Raw genomic sequence first — 25,336 nt, forward strand, 5'->3', positions numbered from 1 at the left:
AGCTGGTGGTGGAGTTGTGTTGTTTTGACGATGATGGTGATGATGCTGGTTAAACAGCAGAAGCAGCAGCTGAAATCTGAAGGTAAATCTGACTCAAGTCCGGGAGGGCTCGGCCAAGCTCTACGTGGCCCCCGAACTCCTCTCCTCGAGACCCCAGCCCGCGACTAGCCACCTGCAAACGCCGCGAAGGTGCTTCCCCAGACGTGCGCACCTCCCGGGGAGACCCAGTGTCCTCAGGGTCCCCAAGCCCGCCGACGGCTCGCAGTGGGGGGGGGGGTGAGGCCCCGCCCCGGCCCCGCCCACTCCCCGCCGCGGCTCCAACGGCGGCCGCGGCCACTGGTGCCGGGCGGTTCGTGCGGGCGGACGGGGCGGGCGCCCCGGAGTTTCGCTCGGTACCTCCTGCCCCGCGCGGAGCCTGCGAGGGACGCTCGACCAGGGCCGGGGGCCGCTGCCGCTCCAGCGAGGTAGGAGCCAGGAAGACCGAGGGAGACCGGCTGTCCCCGCGTGGGCCCCGCAAGGGACAAGCTCCCCCCGAGCCCGAGCCGCCGCCGCGCCCGCTGCCCCCTTACCGCGGGGCGGGGGCCACAGTCCCCGCGTGCGCGCATCCCGGGCGGGCGCGGAGAGGAAGGGGCGGGGTGGGGGAGTGCGTGTGCGCGTGCGTGTGCGCGTCTGTCTGTCTGTCTCGGGGATGTGAGGGGGGTGATGACGCCCCCTCTCTGCGGACGCTGCTGAGCTGCCCACCCCGAAGCTGAGGGCGGACTCCCACGGCAAACTCGAAGAGCGCCGGCGGCCATTAGCCGGATCGTGCGGGCGGGGAAGCCCACCCCCACCTGTCGAGCTGGGCTGTCCGTCTACGCGGGTCGAATTCCCCGCTTACCGCAGCCTGCTGGGTGGCCTCCCTCCCCCAGCGGTCAGACAGCCCCGCGGGTCCGCCTGCCCCGGGACGGCCCCCGCCTGGCCGCGGGGGTGGTGGGACTGGTGGGGATGCTTGGTCCGGCTGGGTTGGGAGGAAGTGTCCCTGCCGGAGGCCACGGGGGCGGCGGGGGGGTGGGGGGAGACGCGGGGAGGCGCTGGGGAACCTGCCGGCAGACGCAGAGTGTGCGACGGCAGCCCCCCAGGCACACACCAGGATAGTTCCCCAGTCGCGCCAGAGCCCCCCCCCCCCGACTTTAATTACTTGACCTGTCGCTTTGCCCTCATCCTAATTGGGCAATTGATGAAGATGCAGTGTGCTAAAAATTGTTAAATGAAGTCAGACTGCCTCTTCCTAGGACTGAAGAGATGATTCCCTGGGACCTGGCTGGGGGGGGAGGCTCACATTCTGAGCCCCTCCGGTGCTGACCTGGGTGCCTGTGAGCAGGCTGGGGCCACGGGCTCTCGTCTGCCCCCTGGGGCCTGCCAGACACACGGGTGGCCCTTTTCATGGTTGAGGACTTTCGTTAAGGAAAGAATTCACCCACTTTGCACTGAATTATCAGTGACTGGGCAAGAGCAGGACCCGGGAGAGGGTCCCCAAGTGGGGGCCTGTCTCAGTTTGACAGAAGTCACTCTCCAGCTGTCGCCAGTGCTGGCAGCTGCTCCACAGGGATCACAGATGGGACCTGCCTCCCGGCCCACTCAGGCCCCCTCCCTCACCTCCACATCCCCAGGGTCTGATGAATTAACAGCCTGGACTGCCCTGGAGGTGGGCACTGGGGGACTTCGGCTCGGATCTGATGTCCTGGCTCCAGGACGTCCCAGCACCATGGGCATGGGGTCAGCAGCAACCTCTGCTGACCCGACAGCCAGCGCTCCCTCCAGAGCCCCCCGCCCACCTGAGAAGCGCTAGCTCTGCCTCGCTTCTCCGCTGACTCGGCAGCTTGAGGTAGCTGGGGACATCTTGTCACAGCGCCAGGTCCCCAGGGTGCTTAGAAAGGGTGGAACTTGTAGCTGTGCCTGAGACACCCCCCGACACGCCTCAGCCTCCCTCTCACGTGTGGAGCTCGGTGGATGCCCCCGGGGGCGGGGTGCAGCCAGCGCTGCCCTGTGCACATGCGTCCGGGCTGTGAGATGCCTGGCCTCCTGGTGGGCTGCACGCACCCACGCCCCAGCTGGCAGCAGGCTTTGAGACCTTGGCCATCCTCAGGCTGTGTGTTGGGTTCCGTGACTTGGGTTGGGGGAGGGGATGCAGGGGGAGGTTGCCTGAATTGTTCACACTTGGTCTGAGGAGGCCGCCTTAGGTCATGGTGGAAAACACGGGCTCCAGCGCAGCCGCTCTCTGACCGTCGGACCTTGGCGGAGTCTTGGGCTCAGCTTCCTCCTCTGCACAACAGGGCCAGGGGCGTGTGCAATGCAAGGACACAGGTGTCAGTGTTGGGCTCGTAGCAGATGACCAGGGCCAGTCGTCTCTGCTTCCTTCAGCCACGGCCTGTGCCGCCAAGACGCCTCATGCCATCCTAGAGCTGGGGCAGGGGTGGGAGTCTTTGATCAGGTAGCTCACAAATTACTCTCTGGTGCCCAGAAGGCAGCTGGGAGAGTTGGAATCCAGTCTCCACCAAGCCCTACCTTCTAGCCCTTGGTGCCCTGGGCCTGCCCTGCACGGCGTCCTGGCTCATTCTGGGTGGTCACTGGGCACACACCTGCTCCTTCAGTCCATCCTGGGTTTGGGGTCAGCCTTCCTCCCTGGCAGAATCGGGGCCAGCTACACGTGACCTCAGGGACACCAGGAAAACTCCTGCTCACCAAATATCATCCTGTTCCCCCAAACCGAGAAGTCTGCTGCCTAATGCTCCACCATTAGAGACTCATTCCTTTGTCTATGGCCTTGTACCCAGTTAATAAGTCAGCTACTAAACCTTAGCATCGGTGACTTGTTTAAAAGCTTTGAGGACCTGCAAGGGGAGAGAAGGGGGGAGGAAAGAGAAAGTGGGGCGAGTGGGAGAGGAAGGTGGTGTGCCAGCCTCTGGATTTTGCAGAGAAAGGCCCAGCGGTGAGCCCAAGGAGGCCCCTCAGGAGAAGGACGGGCTTGGGGAGATGGGCGGGGGCGGGCGGCAGGCAGGGAGAGCTGTGCACCTCAGTGGGCATTCTCAGCGGGACTGTGGGCTGGGTGGCCTGCTGAGGGAGCCGACAGAAGCCTCCAGTCCTGTGACTGGAGCAGAGCCAGCGCCTTCCTTTTCACACTGCCCTCCCTTCCCCGTGAGAGCACGGCCACGTGGTGTGTGGTGTATTCTGTATTCTAGGTGGTGCTCTCTGCATTGGGAGAGCCTGGGAGAGCCGCGCTGGCCATTTAAAAGTGTCAGGGGTAATTTGTCAGGTAGGCAAGAGGCTGGGCCGAGCTGGGCTGGGGAGGGTCCAACACCTGTGGCCCCTCACACATCCCCACACCCTCCTATGGCCTTATCTCGAAAAGAGCAAAAGAGCATAATTCACTCAGAAGGCCTGGGGGTGCAGGGTTCGGCTGGGGTCACCTAAAAGGCTCGTGGAGGCGGCCCCAGGCCCGGCTGGGCAACCCTGAGCCTCCCGGCATGGGGGCCGGTGTTGGCGGGCGTGGGCTTGAGGGGCGCCAGCAGGCCCGCTGCAGGAGGGGCGGGCCAGCATCGCGCGGGCCCTCAGGGGGCCTGAGCCATGGACGGGTCCCGCCTGATGATGGCCCAGCAGGGACCAGTTTGCAGCCCGTTCCGGGTGCTGCTGAGGGCAGAGCTCAAGCCACAGCCAAGAAGTTCCGGCTCCCAGGACGCCCTTTTAATAATTTATTTATTTATAAATGTATTTTATTTATCTATTTTTGGCTGCGTTGGGTCTTCGTTGCTGCGCGTGGGCTTTCTCTAGTTGCGGCGAGCGAGAGCTACTCCTCGTTGTGGTGTGCGGGCTTCCCATTGCGGTGGCTTCTCTTGCTGCGGAGCACGGGCTCTAGGTGCACGGGCTTCACTAGTTGTGGCGCGTGGGCTCAGTAGTTGTGGCTTGCGGGCTCTAGAGTGCAGGCTCAGTAGTTGTGGCGCACAGGCTTAGTTGCTCTGCGGCATGTGGGATCCTCCCGGACCAGGGCTCGAACCCGTGTCCCCTGCACCGGCAGGCAGATTCTTAACCACTGCGCCACCAGGGGAGTCCCCTGATGGGCATTCTTAAAGATTATTCTCAACAGTTTCTGTTCTTAAATAATAACAAGTGGTGGCGACAAGGGTGATAGTAGCTCTTCATTCTTCATCAGTTATTTATTGAGCACCTACTGTGTACAGGCTGGCCACTGTTGTCAGTAAGGGGGATACAACTGTGGCACTGTTGGCGTTTGGGGCCAGAGTATTCTTTTGGGAGGATGACGGTTCCTGTGCACTGTAGGGTGTTCAGAAGCATGCCCGGCCTCTACCCACTAAAGACCACGAGCGCCCTCCTCCCTTTGTGGCATCCAAAACTGTCCCCTGGGAGCCAGCATCACCCACTGCTGACAACCGCCGGGGCTACAGCTACAAACAAAATGGACAGGATCCCATCCTGTTCCCTTAGAAGCAAACGTTCTAAAGAGGGAGACGAACACCATGTGTGCTAAAGAAGGAGCACATCCAGCAGGCTGCGTGGTGCAAACGCTAGAGAGGAAGGCAAGGAGGGTGGGGTGAGAGTGTGCCGGGGTGAGCAGGCCATGCCGTCTTCCAGGGGCGCGCGGACAAGGCCCACTGGTGAGGGGCCCTGGGGCAGAGGCTGGAGGGGCGGAAGCGCCTTCCGAGCAGCAGGAAGAGAAAGCGCATGGAGGAGATGGTGTGGGGAGGCGGGGAGCGGTCGGATAGTCTCCCCTGGGCCGCGAGGCCACCGCAAGCCCGTCAGCTTTGTCTCTGAGCGTACAGGAGCCCCAGAGACTACTCGCTGCCCGCTGGGCGTTTTGCCACGTGCATTCCCAGCCGTCCTCTAAGGTGAGCATTGTTTCCGTACCTCACGTTTCAAAGCCCAGAAGCGTTAGGCAGAGTGGGGTTAGCCCGGGGACATGAACTTGAGTGGTCCGCGCTCTTCTGTCTGACACTAAAACGGGGACTTTAGAGCCACACAGAAGTGGGTTCAAATCCCAGCTCAGTCACTTACTCGCTGTATGTGGCCTTGGACTAGTCCCGGAACCTCGCTGGGCCTCGGTTTCTCTGGGGAGGGGTGCTGTAGGGAGGCGTGTGTCATCCTCTGTCCCCTCGTGCCCCCTCCCCGTTCGAGCACTCGTGCCCCCAGGAAGCCAGGGCACGGACAGCAGCCTCCCATCTCCCCAGCCACAGGCTCTTCTTCTGGATTCGTGCATCCGTTCACTGAGCTGCAGCGCTGCCACCTGGTGAGGTCAAAGCCCAGATCTCCGGAGGGAGGTCGAGGGAAGCTAAACGCTCCCGCTCCCTCCTCCTCCCTCCCCTCCCCTCCCCCTCCCCTCCCCTCCCCTCCCCCTCCCTGGCAGAAAGGGGCCACCCCTCTGAGTCCCCACCTCTCCTGCTTCCTTTGCTCTGGGGGCAGTGATTGCCCCCAGGGTTGCAAAGAAAAGGGCCCCAGGCTGTGGGCTTAGTAGTGCTGGACTCGGTTCGGTGAGGGTAGAGGCTGGGCCTGGCACTCCCTCTGAGCCCCAGCTCTGAGAGCCACGTCGTAGGCATGTGGGACCCACTCTACCTTCTGCACCTTCAGCTGCCTCCCTGAAACCTTCCTACGGCCCATTGCTCCGGACCTCCAAGCACTCCGATGGCCTCCCCCCAACGGGAAACTTCCAGAAGCTTCAGGGGGGCAGCTGCCATGTGCTAGGAGCTGTCCCAGCCCTACCTACACTACTGTGTTTCATCATCGTAGCACCTGTAACCAAGAAGTATTCTCTCAGATCCCCAGATGAGAAGGTGGAAGGCCTGTGGGGTCAACTGAAAGGTCCAGGTGAGAGCACACAGTTGGCAAAACAGTTGATGCCAGACAGGTTGGGGGCCAGAGGGCCAAGGCCAGAGCTTGGCTTTAAGAGCAGCTCACGACAGGGCCAGGTGTGGGCTGGGCCCTCTGCGTGGATCACCTCCTGCACTCCTCAGACCCTGTGACTGGCCCCATTGAGGACAAGGCTGTGCCGATTCAGACTAAAGTGTTACTGGCTGACGATGCTATTTGTACCACTTGGATTTCAGCTCAGCTCTGAAGGCGTTTGAGCCCGAGGCAGGCATTTTTATGTCTGCAGGAAAGATGGGTTTGGGAGATCCCGCTTTGGGTTTTTCGGCCCTTTCCCTGATGAGCCCAGCCAGCTGGTGACTTGCGTCAGACCCTGCAGAGCAGCCCCAGTGCTGTGAGCAGAGGGAAGGCCAGGATGTCCAACTCAGATATGCGGGTGGCCCGTGCGTGTTGACGGAGAGCCCATTTCAACCCAAGTGCCAGCCGGCGATGGCTGGCCATCAAGGGAGCACCCCGGGTTCACCCTGCGTCAGGATCAATTACTATCAAGCTGCCGCCATTTTCTTCGCGTCCTGCCTTTGCCGAGGGAAATGCAGGGGAGGCACAACATGGAGACATCACTCTTGGTTGTTGATTTCCTCCTCTTCCTTCCCCTCCCCTCCAGATTGGAACGTCTGTCTCCCTCCTGATGAATGTGTTGTTGTGGGAAGGATGAGGACCACTCATCGTCTGAGGGCCCCAGGAAAGCGCACTGGGCGCGGGCAGGGCCGCGGAGGGGGCTGAAGCCAGTCCAGGGCGGGGGGCAGGGGGACAGCAGCCTCAGGCCCCCTGCCTCCCGACTGGGCCACGCCCACCCCAGGGAGGGGCTGACCCCGCCTGGCTCAGCTCAGCGTGCCCCCTGACCCCGCATCCTGGGGCTCGCACTGGGGAGTCTGGGGCTCTGTCCTGGGTCTGCCTGGGAAGAGCATCTTGCCTCTTTGTGGGGAGAACAGGGTGAACACAGACAGAGGCCTGTACCCCAGAAGACACAAGTTCATGTCCTGACCCAGCCTCCCTGGGCAGGACACCTCTCACAGCCTGTTTTCTCACTTGCAGAATGGATCACACCATCCGTAATAGCGTCTTCCTCTGCTTGATGGAGGGAGCTAATGAGGTCCCAACCTCGTATGAAAGCATTTAGTAAAACATCTTTAATGCTGGGGGGGTCAACGTCACACCCCGTTGTGTTCCAGGCTCCCGAGTGTGTAACCTTTGTGGGGTTGGATGGTTAGAAGATACCGTTGAGATCACCAGAAAGGTCTAGCAATTAAATAATTAAGAAAGGAGATGAGGAAGAATTCAAACCCCTTAGTCCTCCAAAAGGTGGTTCTCAGTGCGGCTCCTAGCCAGTCGGGCCAGGAGCTGAGCTGCGAATCCTGAGCAAGCCAGGAGGGCTGCGAGAACAAGGTGATGGACAGCCGGCCTCCAGCCCTACAAGCCCCTCAGCTCCTGAAGGCAAGCTGCAGGCGGACGCTGCCCGCACGTCTGCACGCTCCGTCCCCAGCACTGTCCCCTTCCTGGCGTGTGCCACCCTCTTCACCCCCTCCTGGGTCTCCCCTGGGCAGCCCCAGCCCTCTCCACGGTCTTCAGCCTTGGACTAAACTTGACCTCGGGAAGATGGCCCAGGGCCCCGTTGATGGCCTGCCGCGCTCAGTATGACTGGGGCGTTTGCAGGCGGAGGTCAGCTGACCATTAAGCTATGGAACCAAGCACTCCACTTAGGCAGTGTATTTGGGACACAGTTAAATAATGAAAACAAAAATAGAACAGTGCAAAAGCCTGAGGCAGACTGGATTATGCCCCAGGAAGGAGCAGGGAAGGCCATCTTTGGGGATGGGGGTGGGGAAGTCACTGCCAGCCCCCCTCTGCCAGGAAGTTGCTCTGGTTTAAAATGTATTTTCCTTTATATATAGGTCATCCTTTGCTAACTTTTAAATGAAAGTTTACACACACACATACACACACATTCCAATTGGAAAAATAATTTGTGCTTGTTACAGCACATTGGGAAATTCAGAAAAGTAGAAAGAAACAGCCTTCCCTCCTCTCCCTGGCTCCATAATGCTGGGTGGGCGTGTGAGAACTCTTTGGTGGCCGCCCCCCGCCCCCAGCCCCAGGAGAGCAGGAGGGATGAAAAGCAGGTACCGAATTAGAGACTTCCAGTTTTGGCAACAGAGCTAGCTCAGCTAACACATACCCATCCAATGACCAGCACTTAGGAAGAGTTTTAAATACATAGTTGACTCATAAGAAAGACAGATGTCTTCAAGGAACTCACACTCAGAGTCTTGAGCACGTAAACTGACACCGAGGAGGACTGGGGATATTGGACCCAGATATGGTCATAGTAACTGAAGTCTAGAATCTTTACGCCCACCCAGGGACAGGGAGATGTGACATTGGGCCCTGACAAGGCCAGAGGTTGTCCCTGGGACCTCTCTGTGGACAGGCTGCTAACCTCCAGCGCAAGAAAGCTGCCAGGACATTAACTCTGTTCAGATGCTCTGCGTAGGGGGGAAAATGTTTCCTTCAAGAAACCTAAGGGCAAAGACTGAGCTACCCATAGGTACAAAGTCTAAATTTACAACACCCCCAAAGGGGAGAAGTCCTGAACTAAAATTTAATGTAAAAATAGGTCCTGGACTGATAGAACCCCTAACTCACCCAGCGGAATCAAATTCAAAACTGCTTTCCAGGGCTTGTCCAGGACCCAGAGTGCATAGGATTCCCACAGGGAAAAAAGCCCTGCTGAAGATGAGCTCACAATAGAAACCACAAACCACTCAAGGACGTGGATTACCTTGAGGCGAGTTAGCACAGACAGCAAATGGGGACATCAGCATCTCAACTGTAGAACTTGAACTTGATCGTAGAACCATGTGAAAAAGTCTGTAAAGCTCGTCCAGTGTGTTTAAAATGACCAAGGAGCTGCCCTCACCGATCTGCTTTCTGTCCCTATAGTTTTACCTTTTCTACAATTTCATGTAAAGGGAATCATACAATACGTAGTTTTTTGTGTCTGAACTCTTTTGCTTATAATGCATTTTGAGATTCATCCGTGTCATGTGTATCAGTAATTTATTCCTTTTTATTGCTATGGTATGGACATACCATGGTTTGTTCATCCATTCACCAGTTATGGACAGTGAGTTGGTTCTAGTTTGGGGCTGTTATGAATAAGTCTTCTATGAATATTCAAATGAAAGCCTTTACATGACCATAGTTTTCATTTCTCTGGTAGTCCCACCTAGGAGTGGAATTGCTGGGTTGTGTGGCAAAGACATGTTTAACTTTATAAGAACTTCTAAAGTAATGACACCATTTTGCATTCCTGCCAGCAATGCATGAGAGCTCCAGTTGCTCCAGGTCTTTGTCAACACTTAGTATTGTCTCTCTTTTTGATTTTAGCCATTCTAGCATCTGTATAATGGTTTCTCATTGTATTTCTAATATAATTTTGATGACAAAACTAAACAGGACTTTGGGGGAAAATTATAGGTCAATTTCATTTATTGACTATACATACAAATGTTATAAATATAATGTTAAACTATATTATATATAAATGTGTTATACACACATGTATATATATATACATACATATATATCACAACAAAAGCAAGATTTACGCTAATAATGCAAGAATAGTTTAACATTAGGAAATCTATTCATGTAATTTATCCCATTAACAGGTTAAAGGAGGAAAATAAACATGTCAAAAATGTAGAAAAGATAATAAAAGTCAGTATGATTGTAAAAAAAAAAAAAACCTTGCAGAAAACTAGCAACAGAAGAGGACTTCTTTATCTTAAGCTATACTGTCAACAATATCTGACTTGATGGTAGAATGTTAGAATCATTCTCTTTCAAATCAGTTGAGTAGGTCTCTACCATCCCTTCTATGTCCTAGAGTTACTTGACGGTACACCCAGATAAGAAAAAGAAGTGGGAACTATAAGAATTGGAATGAAAAACTACAAAACTGTTAATATTCACAAACTATATGATCATTCATTTTATAGAAAATCCAGGAGAATTTCTGTTCAGCACAGCTGCTAAATACAAGATCATCATACCAAAATGAATAATAGTATGTTTGAATATATTTAAGGACCTCTCAGAAGATACCATAAAGAAAATGAAAAGAAAAGCTTCAGACTGTGAGAAAATGTCTTGATCAGTACGCAGACTCTTTCAAGAGCTCCTGTAGATCAATACGGAAAAAGATGAAGACTCAATAGAAAACTAAACGGGAAAAAGACACGAGCAGACATTTCATAGAAATGGGAACGGGACTGTGGCTAGCCGTGGACAGACACTGCATATCATTAGTCATCATGGAAATGTAAGTTAATTTGACAATGAGATTCCATTTTATTCCCACTGGGACTGACAAAAATTAAGAAATCTGACAATGCCAAATGTTGCTGAGAATACGAAGCTATGAGAGCCCTTACACACTGCAGGTGGGAGTGTAACTTGGTACACCTGCTTTGGAAAAGAATTCGGCATTAGTAGTCAAATAAAACCCATCGCCTAGGTCACTGTGCTCCTGCACCGTTTCGTTTCTCAGTCACCCCACTTACAAGCGTTATATTGTCACCATTTTATATCTTTACTGAATGAGGCTGAGAAAGCTTAAGTATCTTGCCGGAGTTCACAGAAGCTCTGAAGTTTCAGACTCTTCTTTCTATCCTCTTAACAGGCCATGATTCTCTGAGAGGCTTTGAGGCAGGAATGGGGCCCTAAATCTGCCCATGATTGGTCTGTCCCAGCCGTGTTTCCACTTCTCAGTGCCGCAGGATGCAGCGCACGGTCAGCCAGCAGGAGGCAGGTCAGCCACCCGCCTCCTTCCCTGGTGGGGCATCGTCCCTTAGTGGCAGGAAGACAGCTAATTTAAAAAGGGCAAAGGTCAAAAAAAGTGCAAAGGTCATTATGTCATTTAAGGGAAAATGTGGTGCCATTTATTCAGCAAAATCCGGGAATAAGGACAATAAAGCAGAAAGAAGGACAAATTAGGGCCTTCCTGGTGGCGCAGGGGTTAAGAATCCGCCTGCCGATGTGGGGGACACGGGTTCGTGCCCCGGTCCAGGAAGATCCCACATGCCGCGGAGCAACTAAGCCCGTGCGCCACAACTACTGAGCCTGTGCTCTAGAGCCCGCGAGCCACAACTACTGAGCCTACATGCCACAACTACTGAGCCTACGTGCCACAGCTACTGAAGCGCACGGGCCTAGAGCCTGTGCTCCGCAACAAGAGAAGCGACCGCAATGAGAAGCCCGCGCACCGCAACGAAGAGTAGCCCCCGCTCGCCGCAACTAGAGAAAAGCCCGCGTGCAGCAACAAAGACCCAACGCAGCCAAAAATAAAAATAAGTAAAATAAATAAATTTTTTTAAAGACAAATTCACCCATAATCCTGTGATCAAAACAGCCACTACATATATTTTTGCTTTCATCATCCCACGTTAACAGATTTTTTTTTTTTTTTTTTTACAAATCAGCAAACCACTGATATTTTGTGTCTCACTTTTTTTCATTTAACATTTTGCAACAATGACTATGTAATGGTAGATTGAGTGGATAGACCATAGTTCATATAAATAACACCTTCCTTTCAGAAAAGCATTTTGGTGGCTTTTACCATTTTGCTATTACAGACAACATCTTTGTGTATTTTTGTCTGTTTCCTTAGCGGCAATTCCCAGAAGTAGACTTGTTGGGACCAAGAGAAATGAAATGCTTAATGCTCAGTGCATGTTGCCAGATTGCTTTCCAGAAGGATAAACCAGTTAGTACTCTCACACAGAGTATGAAAGATACTGTTTCGGAGGTGAGATTGTTTTTTTCTAATTAACCTTGTATTTTTTAGATAAGTGGTAGATTCACATGCAGTTGTAAGAAATCGTACAGAGAGCGCCCACGTACCCTCTACCCAGTTTCCCCCAATAGTAACATGTTGCAAAATTAGAGCACAACCAGGGTATCGACAGGGATGCAGTCAAGATGCAGGACATTCCCCACCGCAAGGTTCCTGCGTGTTGCTCTTCCATTTCTTTATTTTTGTCATTTCAAGAATGTTATATAAATGGAACCATGAGGTGCAATTTAAGGAAAATTATTATGAAAAAGCAGAGGTAACAAAGTTACAAACAGAAATATAGAAAATACATTTTGGGGCTTCCCTGGTGGTGCAGTGCTTGAGAGTCCACCTGCCGATGCAGGGGACGCGGGTTCGTGCCCCGGTCCGGGAAGATCCCACATGCCGCGGAGCGGCTGGACCCGTGAGCCGTGGCCACTGAGCCTGCGCGTCCGGAGCCTGTGCTCCGAAACGGGAGAGGCCACAGCAGTGAGAGGCCCGCGAACCGCAAAAAAACAAACAAAAAACACAACATTTTGAATTAGGTAGTCTCTAGACACGCACTGTCCAATAGAAATATAATGTGAGCCACATAATGTAATTTAAAATTCTCTAAGGAAACATTAAAAAAGTATAAAGACATAGGAAGAACTAACGTATTCTTTAGCACAATATACCAGTTCACCATGGAACCAATGTTTTTACAAACCATTAGTGAGATATTTTCCGTTCTCTCCTCATGCTCAGTCCTAGAAATCCAGTGTGTATCTGTGCTACCAGCACATCTCGACTTGGACTTGCCACGCACGTCTCAGGTGCTGGAGACACACATGTGGCTAGTGGCTGCCACGTTGGATGGCTCGGCCCTGGTCCAGAGGGAATGAATCAAACTGTGAGCGTGGGGTCTGCGCACCTCCAGGCTCGGAGGGTCCCCGAGTTAGCGAGTGGCTCTCAACCTTGGTTCCACATTAGAGTCACTCGGGATTTTTAAAAACTACTGATGCCTCATTGCATCCGCCCCCCAGCCCCGCCAACTCCTTCTGCCCCAACAGAGGGTTGGCAGTCGTTGGTCCTGGAAGCAAACCAGCATCACTGGGATTTCTTTACAACTCCCCGGGTGCCACTGCTGGGCAGCACGGGTAGGCCTGCTGGCAGGGAGGCCTGGGGCTGTGTCCCGTCGGGTCCTGACGTGCCCTGGGACCTGGGAGAGGCCCTGGGGACCCCTTCCCCATCCCCATCCCATGTCAGCACTTTCCTCTCTCAGCCGTTCTGGAGGTTTCTGTGCTTCCGACCCTGCCAAGTCGCACCCCAGTTTCTGTCTCTGCCTTGTGCAGTTATGAGGCTGCTTTTAAAGGGCGATGCACACAGGCTCCCCACGCTGGTGCCCCGGCGTCAGCTGCCTCGGTGGCCAGTCGTGCCGCCTTTCTGGGTCAAGGAACGCAGACGAGCATTTGCTAAGAGCCCGTGACCTGCTCTATGGTCCGGAGCCCTCACGGCCACTCGGGGAAGAAACGCCCCTTCCTGCGACGTTGGTGGGACTCTCAGAGGCTGAGCCAGTTGCCGGGGGCCAGAAGCCGGACCTCCCGGCCCAGGGCCCCGCTGGGTGTCCAGGTGGCCTCAGTGGGGTGATGAAATGCGGCCTCAGGCCGCGGGGCACGCTTGGCCTGCTCTGTGCCCGCTTTCCAGGCTCCTCCGGGCCCCGCGGCCCTGGGGCCCGTGAGGTGGGGCTGCCGGCTGGGAAGCGTGCAGAGCAGCAAGGCTCGACTCTCCCACCTCGTCACCAGCCCTCTCCTGGGGGCCCTGAGCTCCATCCCCAGGCCTTCGGTTCCGTCATCCAGTCAGGAAATACTGAAGCCTCTTCAGAAGCACAGTCAGCCCCTCGACTTCCTCTCTGGAGAGTCACGAGGTGTCTCTGGAGCCCGGACTTGTGGGCTCCGCGCCGATCCTCCAGGGGCCACCAGGCCACCTTCCGGGACTGAGAAAGCCGTGCGCCTTGGCCCTAGCCTCCTGTGTGTGCTTGGGCCTGCCACTCACGGGGAGGGGTACTCAGGGGCAGGCCACTGGGGCCGTGGGGTGTCCTAGACAGTGTTTCGCCTTAAGTCCCGGGGGTGGAGAGGGAAACAGAAAGCCTCGTGCTGAGAACAAGCTCCTCAGAGAAACACGTCAGCCTCTTCTGCGCTGTTCTCTCCTTGCGCATCTGGTCCAAGGCTCTTGCCCCCAAGTGGCTGCTCTTTCCTTCCGTGCTAACACTGGGGGGCCTGGGACGCTGGGCTCGTGGGGGCCCCTCCTGGACCTGCAGCAGCCTGTCCAGCTCTTTGCGTGACCCCGTGCCCGGGACTCAAGGCGGCCAGGCTGGGCTGCGTGGGCAGGGACAGGGATGCGGGGAGAGCGAGGGCGGGAGGCTTGGACCACTAGCATCCTCACTGCTTCCTGAGGTTCCGTGAACTGTGCTGGAGACAGGGAAGCCGTACCGGCAGGGGGTGTTTACAGAGGCGCACCCGGTGCTGTGTCGCCCAGTCGGGCCACGTCGACCGTCCCGCAAGGGTCCTCCTGCTGCGGTGCTGCTCTCCGGAGAGACGTGCCTGCCGCGGGGCTCCGAGCTGGCCGCCAAGTGCGGCCGGGTAGCTTCTCCAAAGCCAGACTGCTTCCCCCCCACACTCTCCGCCCACCCCCTCCTTTCTCCCTTCTCCCAGAAGGAAGCATCAGCAGAAAAAGCAGTGTCTCTCTAGACACTGGTTCTAAGCATAGAGGGGGCTGGGTGTAACCAAGGATAACTTGGAGTGTCCAGCAGGGACATTCAGCTGCCGCCTTCCCGTCCTCCATCATCACTGCTTTATACAGAAAACGTCTGGTTTGTCCATCCACCCGAGTGATACAAAGGCCGTGGAGAAAAGGACCTGAAATCATCAGCCCTCTTATCTTAGGCAGGAGCCTAGTCACGTTGACAGCGAGGAATCTGCACTTCTGGGCAGAGAGAGTTTCCAAGGTGCTGAGCTCAGCACTCTGGAAACGTCCCTGTGCAGCTCACGAGCACCAGGCTGAGAGATGAGGGAGGGGTAGTTTGGGCTGGCAGAGAACAGGGCCAGACTGTGGGTTCAAATCCCGGCTCCCTCCGTCTCTAGCTGGGGGAACTTGGGCAAATGGCTCAGCCACCACCCCCCTCACCTGTAAAGAGGGGATAGCGACCCCGGTTAGGATGAACCGTGTGCACTTGCAGAGCGCCAGGCTGGAACCCCCATTTTAACCTGGTTGCGTGTGTCGGCTCATTGAGTCCTCATAGCCCTATGCAGAAAGTACTCGTGTTAAACATCGCCGTTTTAATAACAGTGCCTAGCGCAAGGGTGGTCGTGGGTTACGCGTAGCTGCTATGAACAGTGTCTGGTACAGAGTCCTGGCCCAGTAACATCAGCCTGCGGCAACTGGGGAGGCAGAGTGTCCGTTCGGTGGTGCTGAGGGGGCAGAAAACCCTGGGTCAGCTCTCCCTGCAGGCTTTTTCGGTCTGAATCTGATGGATGGCCAGTGTCACCAGAATTAGATCAAGTCTGAACATTTTTCCTGTCTACACGTATTAAGACACAGGGTACAAAATTGTTTTTCGTTTCTTGCTGGCTCTTAATGCACCGGTAGCTGCGTGAGCAGGTGGCCGGGCTTCTGGTTGCCAACAGTGAAGACTTCGTGCCACTGAATTATGTCGTCTGCGACCCCCGTTGCCACTCTGTTTCCGCGGGATCTGACGGAAGGAGGAAGTATGCAAGTCTCCCTGCCTTTTCTAAAGGCAATTTTGGTTTCCACAGGTGCTGTGAGATAAAAATCTGTTTCTGTTGGGGTGGAAGTCGGGGCTTGGGGCTGGCCAGACGTCTGCTGGTGGGCTGGTGCGTCTGACGTGCCACACGGCCGCTGTGTGACTTGGGGCCGAGGGGCGGGCGTGCCTGTGGTTCGTGGCTGGTGGCAGAGCTGCGAGTGATGATGTCACAGGTCAGGACAGAGGCTCCCAGGGTCAGACAAGGCTGCTCGGGGGCCCACCTCCGTGTGGTTGGAGGAGGCTGCGGAACTGTTTAAATGCACGGATTAAATGGACGGGAGGCTGGTCTCCGTCACTGAAGGGGGAGAAGCAGAGTCTGCGCTTGGACACACCTAGGCATGAATCTCGTCTCTGTCGCTTAGGAGCTGGGTGATCACCGCGTCTTCAGCCTGAGAATAACAGCGTGACTTGGCGAGGGAGGTGTCAGAGGAGGTGTGGGTGCTCAGGGGACGGCAGCCGTCCTGACCGTCGTGGTTTGTCCCGCTCTGACGCTCTGACGCTCTCACGCTCTGACGCTCTGACGCTCTCGCGCTCTGACGCTCTCACGCTCTGACGCTCTGACGCTCTCACGCTCTCACGCTCTGACGCTCTGACGCTCTCACGCTCTGACGCTCTCGCGCTCTGACGCTCTCACGCTCTCACGCTCTGACGCTCTCGCGCTCTGACGCTCTCGCGCTCTCACGCTCTGACGCTCTCGCGCTCTGACGCTCTCGCGCTCTCACGCTCTGACGCTCTCGCGCTCTGACGCTCTGACGCTCTCACGCTCTGACGCTCTCGCGCTCTGACGCTCTCGCGCTCTCACGCTCTGACGCTCTCGCGCTCTGACGCTCTCGCGCTCTGACGCTCTCACGCTCTGACACTCTGACGCTCTGACGCTCTCGCGCTCTCACGCTCTCACGCTCTGACGCTCTGACGCTCTGCTCTGACGCTTACGGTCTCTGAGTTTCGCGTGCCTGTTTGTGCCCGGCACGCATTCGTCAGGCAGTCCCGTGAGATAAAAATGATGGTCCCGGTTATCCCTAAGCCGGGCCCAGCTCCCTTATCCAGCACCTCCAGTCCTTACCTGTGTCAGCTCCCTAGTCCCCAGAGCCAGCCCACGAGGAAGCATTGCTGCAATCCCATTCTACGGATGCGGGAACCACTCGGGGAGTTCTGTGGTGAATCATCTAATGAAATCCTCAGCTCGCCAAAGTGGGTGTCTGTCCAGCCGGGAGTTGAACCTCAAATCATTTGATTCATTGAGCCGCGGGAGAGGGGACGGCTAGGAAAAACAAAGAGGGGAAATGGAGCCCTGGTTCTGCCCTAGGCCCCGGGGTTGGGGGTGGGATTCAGCGGATGGGCAAAGGGGAAGAGCCACTGGGGGAGGAGACGCCTTGACCCAGAGCCGGGCCTTCAAGGAGGACAGCGGCCCCCAAGCCCCCACCTCTGCTGGTCCCTTTGCCAGCGTAGCCTCGACATTCCCTCCGGACCACCCAGCCAGGTCCTCTTCTCTTCCCGCTGCTTGGAAGGAGGCCAGACCTCAGCCTGCAAAGTGGCCGCACGTGGAGCGCCTTATCTTGTTCTCATCTCTGCCACGGCAGGTGCTGGCTCAAGATGGAGAACCAGGCTCTCAAGGAGCGAGAGGAATGGGGCATTTATCCCTTATTCTTTCCTCCTCAAAGCATTGCCCGAAAATGGGAGTTCCTGGTTTTTAACCTCAAGCCCTCTGAACGCACATACTTGTGGGATGTGCTCATGCAGCTGCCGTCCGTCCCCTCTTTGTTGAGTCAGCGGGGCTGGTCCTTCCCTTGGCTCGAGACGAGCACTTGGGCAGCCTCTGTGGCTCTTCGGGTCTCTCAGTGACACCAAGCTCCCCGGCAGTGACTGGACCGTCCAGTCCCAAACGACAGCCCGACCTTCCGACGTGATGCATAATGGTAGCAACTGCGCACCCCCAGCTCAGCTCTGCTGTGGCGGGAAGCCCGGCGCCTCCAAAGGGTGCGGCTGGTCCCCGCCGCCGCCCTCGCGCCTCAAGCTGCAGCTTTGGAGAGAGGGAGCTGGGAGAGATAGACGCGCCCCGACCTGGCCGGGGAGGTCGTGAGATGGCCCGGGCTCTCTGGGCTCGGGGGTCTTCAAGGCTGGGTCTGGCTCCCACGGCCCTTTCCTTGGGCTCTTCATAGACCCCTCCGCCCCTAACGCCTTCTAACTCGTAGCTCCCTTCGGGCGGGTTTTGCGCTCTTTCGTGGTTCCTTCCTCACACTCGTGGGGATCCGACGGTTCTCCCCCAGCTTCTCCCCGCCGAGCCTCCTTCACCCCCGACCCCAGCGTGGCAGCCATCCTGAAGGACCTGAGTCCCTCCAGGCCAGCGCCCTCCAGGCTGCCCCCGGTCGCTGGCATTGCTCCTATATCCCAGCCCCGCAAACTTGGGCAGTTCAGGTTGGCAAAGAGCAGCCAACTCTCCATCACCAGAGCAAGAAGCCAACATCTCTCTTCTTTGAGACTTTCCGGGCCGGAGTCACACTCCAGGCCACTGGGCTCCCAGCGTGCCCTGGACCCTCTCTCACTAAACTGCCCCGCCCTCTGTGGGACAAGGTGTGTTTGACAACTAGGCGCATATCGGTAGCCCCTTCTCACATCCCTCTTCACAAATCTCTCCCGATCTTCTGCTCACTGAACGGCTCCACCATCAGCGCGGTGAGCTCTTTGGCAGTCGTGAGTCCGGCTCTCCATCACCTAATTACTCCCAGTCTTTCGGCGGCTCTGCTTAGTTTTGGGATATAGACGCAAAAGTTGTACAAAACGTCAGGCTTATATCCATGCACTTCCTTGGTCTTTAGGCCTCGACCCCTGAAATCTTGGTTTCCTTGACTTCTCTGCAGTGTCTTCAAACCAATATTTTACATTTTCTTCAGCTGTTCTAATTCTTTTCAGTAGGAGGGTTGGAATCCCACAAACTTGTGCATCATAGCCAGAAACGGAGTCCACACTCCCTTTTCAGTTCCATTGACTCGCTTATTTTTTTCATGTGCATCAGACTGTTTTAATCATTGTCACTCTGTAACATGCATAAATATTTGGTAGTTCCCACTTATCCATCTTTATTTTTAGAGGAATTTTCCTTGCTATCCTCAAATGTTGCTTCCTGTAAACTGACCCCAGAATCATCTTCTAGAGAGAACTCATTGCACTGAATTCATCAATTAATTTAGGGAGAGCTGACACTTTTATGGCGTTGTCTTCCTGTCCAAAAAACAGAATGTATTATTTTATTTATCACTCTTGTTTTATGTACATCAATAGTTTTAAGGTTTTCTTTATATAGCACTAGCACATAATTTGTTAAGTTTATTCCCCGAGAGTTTGCTGTTTTGTTGCTACATAGATTTTTTTTTTCCCCCTGAGCATTATATTTTCCAACTGGCCACTGTATTATAGCTGTTGATTTTTTATCGGTTATTTTTGTGTTCGGCCATTTATCTCAACACTTGCACTCTTTCTAATGGGTTTTTCAGCTGATCTTGATCTGGGCATGCATGTGTCTAGAGTCTTTCACAGGTGATGACGATGGGTCACCTCAAAAAGGCTCAAAGCACTGATGTAAGATGTTTTGCTCTACTTAGGAGGTCCTGCATTTCCTGGACATCATTCATAGCATAGAAGCCTTTGTCCTGAAAACCCTGTTGATGCAGCAAGCGTAGCCCTCAGGGCTGAGCAGAGCCCAGGTTCCAAAGCTTCCGTTATTCTCAGCAGAGATGGGGAGGGACTCTTTCGACCTGGAACAGTTTGGAGTTCTCTGTGTCCGTACAGGCGTACCTACGTGGTACCTTAGGTAGCAGGGGTAAAATGCCTTTGAAATCTTTCAAACAAGTCTTGACAGTACTTCTCAGAACGCTAAAACATTTCATATCCTTAAACCCAGAAATTCCACTTGTAGGAATTTATTCAGAGAAAATACCTGCAGATGTCCACAGATACTTAGCCCTAAGGATGTTTATTCATCATTGTTTACAACAGGGGAAATTTTGGAAACAACCTAGCTGTTCCGTAGTAGGGAAGCGGTTACATCAGTTCGGGTGCATCCGAGTCGGAGGATATATATTCTGTAGCTACGAAAAATAACGTAGGAAATACGACTTTTAAGTAAAATAACATCAGGCTTTACTGTGGTGTGTGCAGCATGGTCACATTTGTAATGCATGAAAAATTCTAATCTGCATAGAAAAATTCTGCAAAGAACATAATATCGAAGGTATAGATACGATTATACTGCCTGGTTAGCCCTCCGTTGTTAGGTGTGTTCCCGCTTGACTTGGTGTCTGCGGCCACGCCTTTGGGGAAACACTGCAGATCCTGTAGAGAGCATTTTGCTGGACCCTCAATAAAGTGTTGGCCACAGTCTCCCCAGCTGAGCTTCTTTTTCTGCAAGAGCAGTGGCCTTCGGTTGGTGGTCATGATGCCCCTGGGTTTCCCCTATGGAAACTATCTTTCAGGAACCTCCCACCAAACCAAGGGTGAGAGGAGTTTGATTACACACCGACCTTCACTCCAGGAGGTTTGGACCCAGGTCTGCATCCTCAGCTGTGTAGCCTGGGCTCCTGGCAGACGGGCTTGCTGTGGCTTTGAGCTTAGTCTTGGGGCAGGCAGAGCTTGAAGTGCAAGACTCCTTGGGTCTTGCTTTTGTCAAAGGACCATGAATATTTGCCTCGTGCTGCTCACTTGCTCCAGAGGGCATCAGCAGTGTGGCAGAGAGAGCTCAGTGGGGCCAGCATGGAGAACAGGCCCCTTGTCAGCTCCAGCCAGCAGCTCCCTCACCACCTGGCGGAGGGTCGGCGGGGGAGGGGGGTCTCCCACATTGGGACATAATGACACCTAGAGGTCTCCAGGCTTCAGGTGCCACACTCCCTTCTGATGCTGAGCCTCTGTTGTGTGTGACACTTAATAAGCACTTGCTACATGTTTGATGATATTATATTTACTATCTGTGTCTATAGAGATGGCAGTGTGCCCACCGCCAAGACACCCTTTACATCATTATGCAGAACGGTGTTGCTCTCCAAATGAGAGGAACCTAAAATCTCTCCAATCCCAAAGCCTTAGTTGATATGGAGATAACAAAGGAGGCAGAGGGGCTGAAATTTGGCGGGGGGTGGTGGGTGGAATGAGGAAAATTGTGCAGGGACCAAACGCCATGATGAGAGGGAGGTTGGAGAGCTGGGTGGAGATGAGAAAGTCTGGACCATTTTGCCCCTTTTCAGGGACAGATTTACCCTATTAAATCCGCCCTGTTGTTCACCGCTCCTTGCGTGTCAACCGGTGTTACTTTCTGACTGTACTCAGATAGCATGAGGTGGTCCAGCCTTACTCGCTTACACTTTCATAGATCCTCACAATAACCCTTGTGAAGCTACCCCTGCTTTACAGATGAAGAGACTGAGGTTCAGAGTGATCGTGTGACGTGCCCAGGACGTGACAAGGCAGAACCAGTGTTCCAGCTCAGATTCACCTGGTCCCAAAGCCATGTGCCGTTCACTCCCTGACGTGGCTGAAAGTCCCAGGGATTAAGCTGTGATGCTCAGAAGCCCCGTTGCTAAGTTACATTCTGGTCAGTCACACCTGGGATTTACATCATACTTAAGCAGTGAGAAGAAGATGCTAATAAATCAGTAATGACGTTATTTTGACCACTGTTGGGTTTTTTGTTTGGTTGGGGTTTTTTGTTTTTTTTGCGGTACGCGGGCCTCTCACCACTGTGGCCTCTTCCGTTGCGGAGCACAGGCTCCGGACGCGCAGGCTCAGCGGCCACGGCTCACGGGCCCAGCTGCTCTGCGGCATGTGGGATCTTCCCGGACCGGGGCACGAACCCGTGTCCCCTGCATCGGCAGGCGGACTCTCAACCACTGCGCCACCAGGGAAGCCCATGAAGTTATCTTGATAGCTTCTGCTGCCTATCAGATTACCTCAAATATAATGGTATAAAACAACAACTACCTTGTTTCATTCATGATTACTTGGGTCAGGAAGTTGGGCAGTTCCTGCTTGGAGCTTCTCATGCAGACGCCGTCAGGTGTTGTCTGGGGACGCAGTGATCCCGAGGCTCCCCTGGCTGGACGTCCAGGATGGACGGCTCAGTCCCGTGGCTGTCAGCTGATGCTGGCTGTCAGCTAGGAGCTCCGCTGGGCAATCCACCAACCACCTGGGCTTGCCCTCTAAGCAGCTCTCTCAACCAGGGACAGATTTCCTCCTGGGGACACTGTTGTTTACAGCTGGGGTGCTACTGGCACCTGGTGGACAGAGGCAGGGAAGCTGCTGAACAGCCTCCCCGCAGCAAAGAATCGTCCAACCCAAATATCCACAGGGCCGAGGTTGAGAAACCCTGCTGTGAAGCACGGGGGTCTCTGGGTTGTCCGACTTACGTTGGGGCCGGCTTTCCCCTGAGTGAGCTCCCTCCTTTTGTGACCCAGAAGACACACAGCAGATGTGTTGGTGGAAGTCGTCACAAACCTGCCTAGACTCAGGGGAGGAGACGTGAGCAGACCCCATCTCTCAGTGGAAGGAGCGCCAAAGAATTGGGGTCACTTTTTTTTCGTCTTTTATTTATTTTTGGCTGCGTTGAGTCTTTGTTGCTGCGCGCGGGCTTTCTCTAGTTGCGGCGAGCGGGGTCTACTCTTCGTTGCGGTGCGCGGGCTTCTCACTGCGGTGGCTTCTCTTGTTATGGAGCATGGGCTCTAGGCGTGCGGGCTTCAGTAGTTGTGGCATGTGGGCTCAGTAGGCTCTAGAGTGCAGGCTCACGGGCTCTAGAGTGCAGGCTCAGTAGTTGTGGCACACAGGCTTCAGTAGTCATGGCTCGCGGGCTCTAGAGTGCAGGCTCAGTAGCTGTGGCACATGGGCTTAGTTGCTCCACGGCATGTGGGATCTTCCTGGACCAGGGCTCGAACCCGTGTCCCCTGCATTGGCAGGCGGATTCTTAACCACTGTGCCACCAGGGAAGCCCTGGGAAGCAGGCAGGTCACAGGACCGCTGGGGGCTGCCCTCTGGTCACCAGTGAGTCCTGCTGGGACTGGCCAGGCTGGTGCTGGGTCACTAGACCAGCTCCCGGGAGCAGCTGGGAAGCCCTGACGAGAACCCCTGGCCCCCAACGCCTGCATTACGCCTCAGCGGGTTTCCTCTGGGCTGCTAAGAAAGGGGGATCAGGGTGTCTGCACTGGGCTGTCCTCTGCTCCCTCCCCACTTTCCTCTGACTTCACCCTGTCCGTCCTCCGCAGCAGCTCCCTGGCCGACCTCACTCATGTCTGTAACCTCGCCTGTGTCCTACATCTAAGCGCTTCACCGCACGTCCTTTTATTACTGGCTTGGGCAGGGAAATGTGCCGTTAGTGCTTTAACCTCCACAAGACGTTTCTCCCTAATTGCTGGTCATGGGTGATAATTAGCGACTGTTAATTGCTGATAATTAACAAGCTAATGCTTAAAGGTAATGGTCCCCGGGTAATCATCTTAAACGACTCAGAGCTTCCGTGCTTCCTAAGCCCCAAGCTCCAGAGGATGACCTGCATCTCAACATCTCTCGCCTGGGAGTTCGAGGGCCCCTGCATATTCTTTACGAGGGCAGTGACTGGAGAATTGTCGAGTCTGGTCTTTAACCTAGTTTTCTTCTCTGGATGTAGAAATAATACATGTTCTTTTAGAAGCTTTGTCAAGCCCAGAAAAGTAGAGAGAAAATCAAACATACATAACCTTATTACTTGGAAACATCCACTGTCAACATTTTGGTTTATTTCTTCCCAGTCTATGAATTTCTTTTCACAGTTGAGTTCATGTTAAACACGTGCTTTCACACCAACTTTCTTCTTTTTTTTCTTCCCTCATGGTGGCAACTTATTAAAAAAGGTCTCCCTACCCTCCAGAAGGAAAATCAAAGGAATGTTGTAGAGGATGGATGGGATCCATGAGAGCAGGAGAAATAGTGCGAAAGCAAAGGCCTGGCCCAGGGCCCGATTAGGTGGGGTCTGGGAATTCATTCTAGGCCAGAGTGTCTGCAAGGGAACTCCTGTTCCCGCCCTCACCAACCGAAGATTGCGTAGAAAAACACGTGCGCACACGCGCGGTTACATAGGAAGGAAGGCCGGAAGGTGTTAGTGACGGTGTTGTTTCCAGAGTGGGGCCCGGTGGTTTCCATCTTCTGCTTTATAATTTCCCGTGCAGCACAGAGGGAAAAGCTGCGGTCCCGCATAAAGATTTTCACTTCACAGTCCTGCCCCTCGACGGCACTGCCTGGTGACCACAGGTAAATCTCCCCGCTGGACCTTGACTTCCTTATCTGTGCTTTGAGAGAAATATTAGGCTTCCCACCCTACAAGGTGGTTTTCAGACTCCGAAATGTTGAGTTAGTGCATCCCCATGAAAAGATACGCTCAGGTGACTCCCAGTAATAAACCCAATAGGATCAAGAAACAGCCCTGACGTAGCCCTTGGTTATGGACAAAGACGGTCTCCCAAAATTGTGTGCCACCCATTTCCAGATTCCCTATGGTCACTTTGCATGTCCCTCTCCCCCAGCACTTCTTTTTTTTTTTTTTTTTTTTGCGGTACGCGGGCCTCTCACTGCTGTGGCCCCTCCCGCTGCGGAGCACAGGCTCCGGACGCGCAGGCTCAGCGGCCATGGCCCACGGGCCCAGCCGCTCCGCGGCATGTGGGATCTTCCCGGAGCGGGGCACGAACCCGTGTCCCCTGCATCGGCAGGCGGACTCTCAACCACTGCGCCTCCCAGGAAGCCCATCCCCCAGCACTTCTTGAACCTGTTTATTTCTTCAGGAGGAGGCAGTGTTGCTGCAGTGGAGACTTTGGAGTGAGACCTGGGCTTAAATCCAGAGTTGGCCACATGCCTGTGACGTCCTGGAGGCCACTTAGCATCTCTAACCCTCAGCTTCCCTGGGCATGAAATGGCGCCAATACCACTGATGGCTTTGTCCTGAGGTCCTAATGAGACACTGGATGATAAAGGGCTGTTCAGTGCTCAAGTCAGTGAGGTCATTTATTGGTAAATAAAGGTGATTTCACAACAGAAGCATCCGTTCAGCTGTGTAATGAATGAGGTTGATATTTTCCACTCCGTGCAGAGTAGGTAAACGTGTTACCCACTCTGAAAAGGGGACGTTCCCGTTTTCCCAAGCTCGCCCCGGGCCTCAAGCTCTGCCCTTGTAGAGATTGGCAGTTTGGGTCAACTTGGGCCTCTTCTTTCATTTCTTGCTTTTATAGATTCAGATCCAATCTTCTCTCCATTTTCATCTTTCCAAATCTCCAGGACCTGAATCTTTTCTGTCTGCCAAGCTTACTTTAAAATTGGCTGTTCTGCTCTGAGCAGTCACTAGCTGCTGTCTTTAGAAAGCAGGGGCTTTGCCCATTGTTGCTTGATAATAATACCTTACACCAGCATCCTGCATTAGACTGTTCAAGGCACTGGCGCACCTGCTGTGGCGTTGAGTCCCCCAGCAGTTTTGTCTTGTTATTCTTCATGTGGCGGGGGCAGCGTTGTCCCCAAAGTGGATTTCACAGAACAAAACACCATTGTGTGGCCAAAACAGTCTGGAAAAGAGTGGGATGGGTGGAGCTAAGCGGACTTTTCAGGCTTTTAACCGATGAATGTGCAGTGCGATTCTTCAAGACCTAGATGCAGTGCCTCCCAAGTTTTTCTTCACCAGAGCATTTTTTGCTAGAATATTCCATGGAGGTTTTGCTCCATGGAGCTCAGCTTAGAAAGGCCTTGAGAATGAGGCAGGATAAATTCAAATGTAGGCACATCACTCG

At 54.4% G+C, this 25,336-nt stretch overlaps 1 protein-coding gene across 3 annotated transcripts in view; it reads left to right on the forward strand.

Annotated features, from left to right (window-relative positions):
- Positions 1–318: 318 nt before the first annotated feature.
- Positions 319–25,336, forward strand: part of CACNG5 (calcium voltage-gated channel auxiliary subunit gamma 5) — a 35,934-nt gene continuing 10,916 nt past the window's right edge. For all 3 annotated transcript variants that reach the window (XM_067714545.1, XM_067714544.1, XM_067714546.1), the window contains exon 1: positions 319–464. The gene's annotated coding sequence lies outside the window, so the exon portion shown is untranslated. The remainder of the gene's footprint in view (positions 465–25,336) is intronic.

Source organism: Pseudorca crassidens, chromosome 19 (assembly GCF_039906515.1).
Source record: "Pseudorca crassidens isolate mPseCra1 chromosome 19, mPseCra1.hap1, whole genome shotgun sequence".
NCBI classification, from domain to species: domain Eukaryota; kingdom Metazoa; phylum Chordata; class Mammalia; order Artiodactyla; family Delphinidae; genus Pseudorca; species Pseudorca crassidens.